General features: G+C 51.5%; 1 long non-coding RNA gene across 2 annotated transcripts; it reads right to left on the bottom strand.

Moving 5' to 3' along the window:
• Positions 1-1,928: 1,928 nt before the first annotated feature.
• Positions 1,929-6,149, bottom strand: LOC131403235 (uncharacterized). Of its 2 annotated transcripts, none has more exons than XR_009219312.1 (3): positions 6,073-6,149; positions 3,557-3,592; positions 1,929-2,037 (listed from the first exon to the last, which is right to left on the bottom strand). It is a non-coding gene; the product is annotated as an uncharacterized LOC131403235 (long non-coding RNA). The 2 variants fall into 2 exon arrangements; XR_009219313.1 differs by lacking the exon at positions 1,929-2,037 and adding an exon at positions 3,068-3,192.
• Positions 6,150-7,447: the final 1,298 nt, after the last annotated feature.

Raw genomic sequence — 7,447 nt, 5'->3', positions numbered from 1 at the left:
AATGAGATGTCCACAGGGGTCTTTGAAAAGCTCCAGTGTATTTGCGGGCATCTAGAAGGCCACAAGGGCTCAGGGCTGTGGCACGCCCAAGAAAGACTTGAGAACATCTTAATCTCTCACCTCTAGTTGAAGGGTTGGCTTAATATCTGAAAACTTGATTATGTAATACACCATATTAATAGAATAAGGGCCAATACCACGCAATCTCAACCACATATACAGAAAGGAATTTGACAAAATACAATGCCCTTCATGTCAAAAAAAGTAAACACTCAACAAATTAGGAATAGAAAAAAACTTTCCCAACCTACAGACAGCATCGATGAAAAACCCACGGCTAACACCATATTCAATGGTGAAAGACTGAAAATTTCCCCCTAAGACCAGGGACAAGACAGTGATGTCTTCCCTTATCTCGTATGTTAATCACAGGTACTAGAGGTTCTAATGAGGGCAATTAGGCAAGAAAAAGCAATAAAAGAAACCCAGATTGGAAGGGAAGAGGTAAAACTATTTGTTTTGCAGATGAGAAGATATTGTATATAGAAAAACCTAAAAAATACACTCCTCCCCACACACAATATGTGAACCGTATCACAATAGGTGTATAAAAAATTTAAATTGCCCCATGTGGTTAGCGGCTCCACTATTGGAGAGCACAGTTAGACTGCTGATATTTGTTGAAAGTCTCCAGAAGAGGAGGAGGAGCAGGATGCTGGAGGTTGGTGGCACCAAGTGTTAATGCTTTTCTCATCCCCCGAAAACCTATGGAAGGAGATGTTAGGATTAGCTGACAAGGATGTGGGGCAGAATGGACACGATGTAAGTGACTTCCAGATCAATGATGTGTCACGGGAGCTCAGAGTCATCAGCCACCATCTCAGCCAATGCTTCCAATCTAGTCAACCTACATCAAGTAGGTGACCAGGCAGGAGTGGAATATGTCTCAAAGCTGGCTGCCTCTGTAGAGCTTGGTGACCTAGAACAAACACGAGGGAGAGTGGGTGAGATGAAGGTCTCCTGGGGACGCAGGGGGCCACTGGAGCCAGTGAAAGATCACAGACCTTGGGGCAAGGGAGACCTGACTTCAAATCCTGGCTCTGCCCCTAGCTCACTGTGTGACCTTAGGCACAATACTCCCCTTTCTGAGCTTCAGTTTACCCCTGTGAGAAATGGGGAAGGCAGCTAGGACATCACCTCTGGACACTGAGAGAACCCAGACATGCAGGGAAAGTGAAGGGTTGAAACAATCACATAACAGATGTAAGTCAGATGGAGGAATGACGGTGCCCTCAGGGCAAGGAGAGACGGGAGAGGGAGACCCCACCTGGTCCTGGGTGTCTCTCAGCAGGGCGGTGTACTCCGAGGATGTGAGCTCCGAGTTGCTGAGGTTCCAGCTGATGATGCGGAAATGTAGCTGGTGCTCTCTCTTGATGGATAAACTCTGGGCTGCAGAGCCTGGAGCCACCGAGAGGAAGAGCAGACAGGTGGAGACACTCAGCTCCCAGCACAGAGGCATGGTGGTCCACGGGGTCAGGGTGGTGGGTGCAGACAGCGTCCACACAGGTGGCTGCCCCATCCTTCTCAGGCCTGGGGAGAGAGGGATGTGGGGACTCTAGAGAGAGGTCCTGAAACCTCTGGGGTTGGGGCCAGAACAGGAAGGAGGAAATGGGAGGACAGTGTGGAGACAGAGAGGGGTGGTCACAAAAGTGGTCATTAGGGGCAAATGCTCAGGGGAGGGTCTCACTTGAGGGAGACCAGTCAGCAACTTGAGTAGAAGGGACCCAGGCTGCTCTTCTTGAACAATGATCCAGCTGGGGAGGAAGGAGGAGGAGGAGGAGCAGGAGGGACAGGGGTTGGAGGAGGGGCTGGGTGGGATTTAACCCACCAGGAGCTGCTGGGACCAGGGTCTCACCAGGCTTTGCAGGACCCTCTCAGTGAAGTTGAACGTGGCCTAGCCGTTGCTCATGTCTGATGAATACCAGAGGGTGGAGATGGTGACGTTGACTGTGAGGGTCTTCAGGTTGTGCCCCAAAGCTGCAAGACGAGAGGGAGAGTGATGGCCATCTCTAAAAGCTGGCCTGAGACCAGACCAGAGTCCTGCACTCATTGTAATCTGTCGTCTTCTGTCCCAGTGGCACCATCACCCACCCGTGTGGTCACCCAACTCAGAACCAGCATATCTGCTCAGCTCCTCCTCCCTCCCAGTAACACCCATTCACCTTGCACACTGGTCCTCACATACACTCCCTCTCTCCATTCCTGTCCTAGCTCAGGTCTTAACTTCCTTCACCCGGACCAACACCCCAGCAGGCTCACTGGATGCTCTGTCTAAAGGATGTTCTACATGGACTACTAGAAGAATCTTTCTGAAATGAATACTTCACTAGGGCCACCACTGCTCTAGTACCACCCATGGCTACCTATGGCCTTCAGTGTTTAGTTCAGCCCTCTTGACCTGGCACTCAAGGCTCTACTCAATCTGGCTCCTGCTGACCTTTCAGTCTCATTTTATCCATCTACTGCGGGTTAAACATTATGTTTCATGCAACCCAAATTCGTTTTAATTCTCCCCATACGGCATGTTGTTTTGGGCCGGAGCCTTTGCTCATGGAATCCTCTGTGCCAGGAAAACCCTTCATCCTCTATTTGCCAGGGTCCCTCCTACATATTCTTAAAGACTTCATTCTGGTGAAACTTTCTCTAGCAAGCTCCTCCCCTCCAAATTATGCCAGGTGCCTCTCCCCGAAATATTCCACATTGTATTATAATGGTGTGTTAATTTCACAAGACTAGGGGCTCTCTGAGGGCTGGCCTTAGACTGAATCGTTGGTATAATCTTTGTGATCAGCATGATGGCCCTAAAACCAGAATTTCACACCCTGGTTTCCCAGCTCCTGGATCACACCTGGCTCATAGGGAGTGGGGCCAGAGAGCTTCTCTTGGGAAGGAAAAGGGGCCCCCAGATACTTGTGGTGGCTTCTGGTGGCACAGGTGATGATCAAGTATGCAGGGACGTGGTGGCCAGCTCGGGAGCTGTGGAGAGGGCTGTCATCAGGGAGGGACAGAGTGGGAGGAGCCCCGAGGCTCACACGGGCTCCAGCACTGGCTGTCTCAGGACCACCATTCACAGGTGAAGCATAAATGAGAGTGAGGGGACGGGTGACTGTGTGAGTAGAGGGATGAGCAAGCCTGTGGATGAGAGAAGCCCGAGAGAGAGATAGGTGAACAAGAGTGACTGAACTCGGAGGAGAGACAGATAGGCAGAAAAATGGGCAGATGGATGGGATACCTGGAAAAGGAGGACCAAGGGTGGCGCTTTAGCAGAATTAAAGTGAAAACCACTTGGGGTCAGAATGTGGTGGAGAACATGTCTGTGTCTAAGGCTTTCTCACACTGGGCTGGGACTCTCCACCAGAACCCGGGAGGGAGAGAAGGGATGAATTAGGGCCCTTCCAGGTCCTTCCCTCACCAAGGACAGCAGGTGAAGGAGAACAAGTGCTCCCAAACTCCAAATGCAGATGGGACCCAGGAGATCAGGGCCAGGAATACTCACTGTTGGTAGTCGGGGCCACGGCTCCATAGGTGTAACCTGTGGAGAGAAGGCGAGAGGAGCTGAGCAAGAGTTGGGGTGAACATAAAGAATTAAGGGAGAGGAAGGATGTAGGGACCTTTGTGGGAATAGCAGAGAGGAAAGCAGCGGGGACGAGTGGAGGGGTGTTCAGGGGGAAGGCAATGAGATGGAAGGTGGCTGGACCCAGTGATCACACAGTGATGAGAAGACTGAACCCAGACCAGGAGGATAGAGAGATGGATCATAGCTCACTTTAGAGCAACGGAGGGAACACAGAACTCCGACTGGGAGAGACAGTGTGGCTGTAGCACAGCCCCTCACCACTGACGTAGAGGCTGTCCCAGTCCAGGGTGAAGGAGCCCAGGTGGGTGACGCGCTGAGTCTCATGGCTCAGCTCCCAGTAGAGTCACTCTCTGTCCAGCCCGGGACATGCTGGGGTCAGAGTGGACGGTGCACATGATGTCCACCCCAGTGGCTGCCCCACCCTTCTCAAGCCTGGGGGAGGAAGATCATGGGGATGTGGAATACTGAGCAGGGTCGTTCTGGGTGTGGAAAGGGAGAGAGGGGAAGGGAGGAGGGTAATGGAGATGCTGAAGGGGCTGCTCTGATGCCTGGAGGGGCTCTCCTAGGTGTCTCCCGTGTGAGACAACCCCCGCACAAGTAAGGCCTGACTTCTTTTAGGATGTGGAGGAGGGGCCTATGAGTTGCAAAGAGGGGTGAACACACAGACCTGGGTGAGGGGGCGCCTGCAGGTCTGCACGGACAACAGCAAGAACAGTCAGTGCCCTGTGTCATCTGACACATGCAGGCAAGAAAGTACCGTTATGTTCTCTCGGTTCTACACTCCAAGGTCTTTTCTTTCTACTTCTTTCCTACTCCACAGCCATCACCCAGGCCTAGGGAACAATCATCTTATTCCTAATCTTATTGCCAGCACCTCCCATCTTGCCTATTAAGTCTTCATTCTTAACCATGAAGTCCATTTTAACCCACATGCTTAGACCAAACGATAATCACATCATCCTTCTACTCGCATCCCTCCAGAGGGTTCCCACTGGTCTTAGAACAGAGTCCCAGTCACCCTTGATCTGGTCCTGCCTGTCCCCCCTCGCCGGTGTGGCTCACACCCCTACCCCTGTGTTGACTCGGCTCAGCCATCCTTCTTCTCAGTTCATGGACACACCAGGCTCTCTGCTTCAGGGGTGTCCTCATGCGGGTCCCTCTGCCTGAAACGTTTTCTTGAACACACTCCCACACCCTCACTCCAGTCTAACCCTCCAACCAGCTAAATCCAGTCCCAACTCCAGCTCTCAAGCTAAATATCAGCCCTTCTCAATAGGGCTTCTCTGCCCCCTCAGGTTGATTCCCCTTGTGCCAAACTCCCGCATCACTCTCATCATTAACTTTTCAAAATCCAAATTCCCAAATACAATATAAATTCCATGGAGGTGGGACAAGGTCTCTCTGGTTCTCCAGGTCCCCATGCATGTGGCCCAGGGCCTGGCTCATGAGATGAGGAACCATCCCGGTTTGTCTAGGACTGTCCTGGTTTGAACACTAAACGTCCTGTGTCTTGGAAAACCCCACTGTCCTGAATAAACGAGGATGGTTGGTCACCATTAATTATACACTCAGAGACTATCTATTGCATGACAAGCACACATTGCCCTCAAGAACATCACAGGAAAGCTAGAATGAAAAAGGCACACACACATACACACACAATTAGTAGAGGCCAACAACTAAATACAAAATTACTTAACAAGATTCTCTGCAACATGAATCACCAGACCGTTATTTCAGAAAAGTTTCAAGAAACAAAGTTAATTCCCTTTAGAATGCAAGGTGGAGAGGACAGTCTTTTTGGAGACTAGCGCCCTTCCCTTCAATCTACAGTGTTGCTTAGTACTCCTCCAAATGATTTGAAATGTCATAAAGAAAAAAATGCTCAAAATGAATCTGGTTACTGGCAAATTCAATTTTAAATTTGTTATTAATACAAAGAAGTTCCAATCATCTTTTTCCCTGAATGCTCCTTTATTTCAAATTTATGTGGAGGATTTATAGGACTTTAGAAATCAAATTGAATGGGTCTAAGGAATGTTGCTGAGTATCCCTGCTAATATTTCATGGGATGTCTTATAATACTACATACACACGCAAAACATTTCTGTAGTTATATATAAATCCTGACTTTTGAGTATTATGCAATGCAAGTAAATCTATATTTTCTACTATAATACACATTTTCAGTTATTTAGGTTTGTTTCATGTGTTTTTATTTGCATATAACTGTACTTACTGAAATATTTACCACACAGAACCACACACAGCTTACCATTTTTCCATCCATCAAACATCAATAATTTTTCTCAAGATACCTTCACTCTCAGTGACTCCATGTGGTGACAACCCGAGCCCAGGAAAGCCCACTAGCAGGTCTTCTGCACAGCGGAGGCTGCCGGAACCTGTTGGTACCAGGTCCACAGGGTACTCACCTGGTCACACAGAAATCCATGGATCAGCAAGGACAGGTGGACTCTGAGCCTGGTTTCACCTCAAACTTGAGCTCCACGGATGCTTTTGGTGTCTGAGGGGGGAAAAAAGTGCAAACAAGCTTTTGAGGCCTTTTATAGGGTGTTGGATGGAAAGGCCAACCCCATTCACTTTTCTTTTTTTGTATTTACTGATTTAACGGTAAGTGTTGGCTGTGGCTGGATTTTCCCGATTCCTATCCAGCCGCCTGCTGCTCCCCGAGATGGGAGAAAGCAGCTTCGTGCTGTGTGCACTTGAGTCACTCAACTCACTTGGCTGGACAGAGACTTTTTCGTGACTCTGGACCCTTTAAACAAGCTTGTCATTTAGGGACCCTGTAAGGGACTCGCTGACTTGTCAACAATTTCCACACTTCATTCAGGGCTCGGGAGATTTTCAGGCCCTGGAGCAGGTTTCCCAACCTCGACACCACTGACATTTGGGTCCAGATAATTCTCTGTTAGGCCGTCCTGGGCCGTGGAGGACGCTGAGCAGCATTCCTGCCTCTCCCTCTAGATGCCAGGAGCGCCCCCATTAGTAACAACCCAAACATTGCCTCCAGAAGCGGCTAAAGCCCCCTGGGGACAAAATCACACGGAGGACGGTGACGGGGACTCGGAGGAGGGGACGGTGGCGCCCGGAGCCAGGAGGAACAGCAGCCTCGGGGGCCCTAGCGAACAGCCCTGGGGAAACGGGGCTCCGGGAGGAGGGAGGGACGCCAGGCCCTGACAGGGCTGCCCGCCGCCCAGGCCCCTCCCTGGACCTCGACTGGAGCCGGGACCGCCCGCTGCTCACCGAGCCCCCCCCCTGAGGGCGAACATCCACGGGAATGCGGTCCGCGCCGAGAAGACAGAACACACCGCACAGAACGCCCGCTCCATCCATGCCGCCGCCCGCGCTTCCGGTTCCGGTCTCGGGTGGGCGTTCGGGGAGGACGAACGTTTGGGGGCTGCGGGTTGAGGCGGCGGGCGGGGCGAGGCCGTGCACCCCAGCCTCACGGGAGGTGTCTAGTTTCTAGAGTGAGTGAGAAGCTGGAAAGCGGGCTGGGTCAGCACCAGGGACAGGGACAAAATCTAGGGGCGGGGCTGTGTGCAGGAACCAGTTCTAGGGGCGGGCTGTGGGCGGGACAAGGCTGTGAGTGACAGCAGGCCGGGGAGGCAGTTTTATGGGCGGGAACAAGGGTGCAGGCAGGGCAATGAGCCGGTACCAGGCTGTGGGCGGAGGCAGGCCCAAACGTTGTGGGCGGAGACCAGTTCCAGGGGCGGGAAGAGGCGGGGGTGTGGCTGGAATAATTCAGGCAGACTTCACAGGGGGAGGAAATCAGCTCCAGGGGCGTGG

This window comes from Diceros bicornis, unplaced genomic scaffold (genome assembly GCF_020826845.1).
Source record: "Diceros bicornis minor isolate mBicDic1 unplaced genomic scaffold, mDicBic1.mat.cur scaffold_61_ctg1, whole genome shotgun sequence".
Taxonomy (NCBI): domain Eukaryota; kingdom Metazoa; phylum Chordata; class Mammalia; order Perissodactyla; family Rhinocerotidae; genus Diceros; species Diceros bicornis.
Note: the sequence above shows the minus strand (reverse complement) of the source record. Positions and strands in the feature narration are given on the sequence as shown.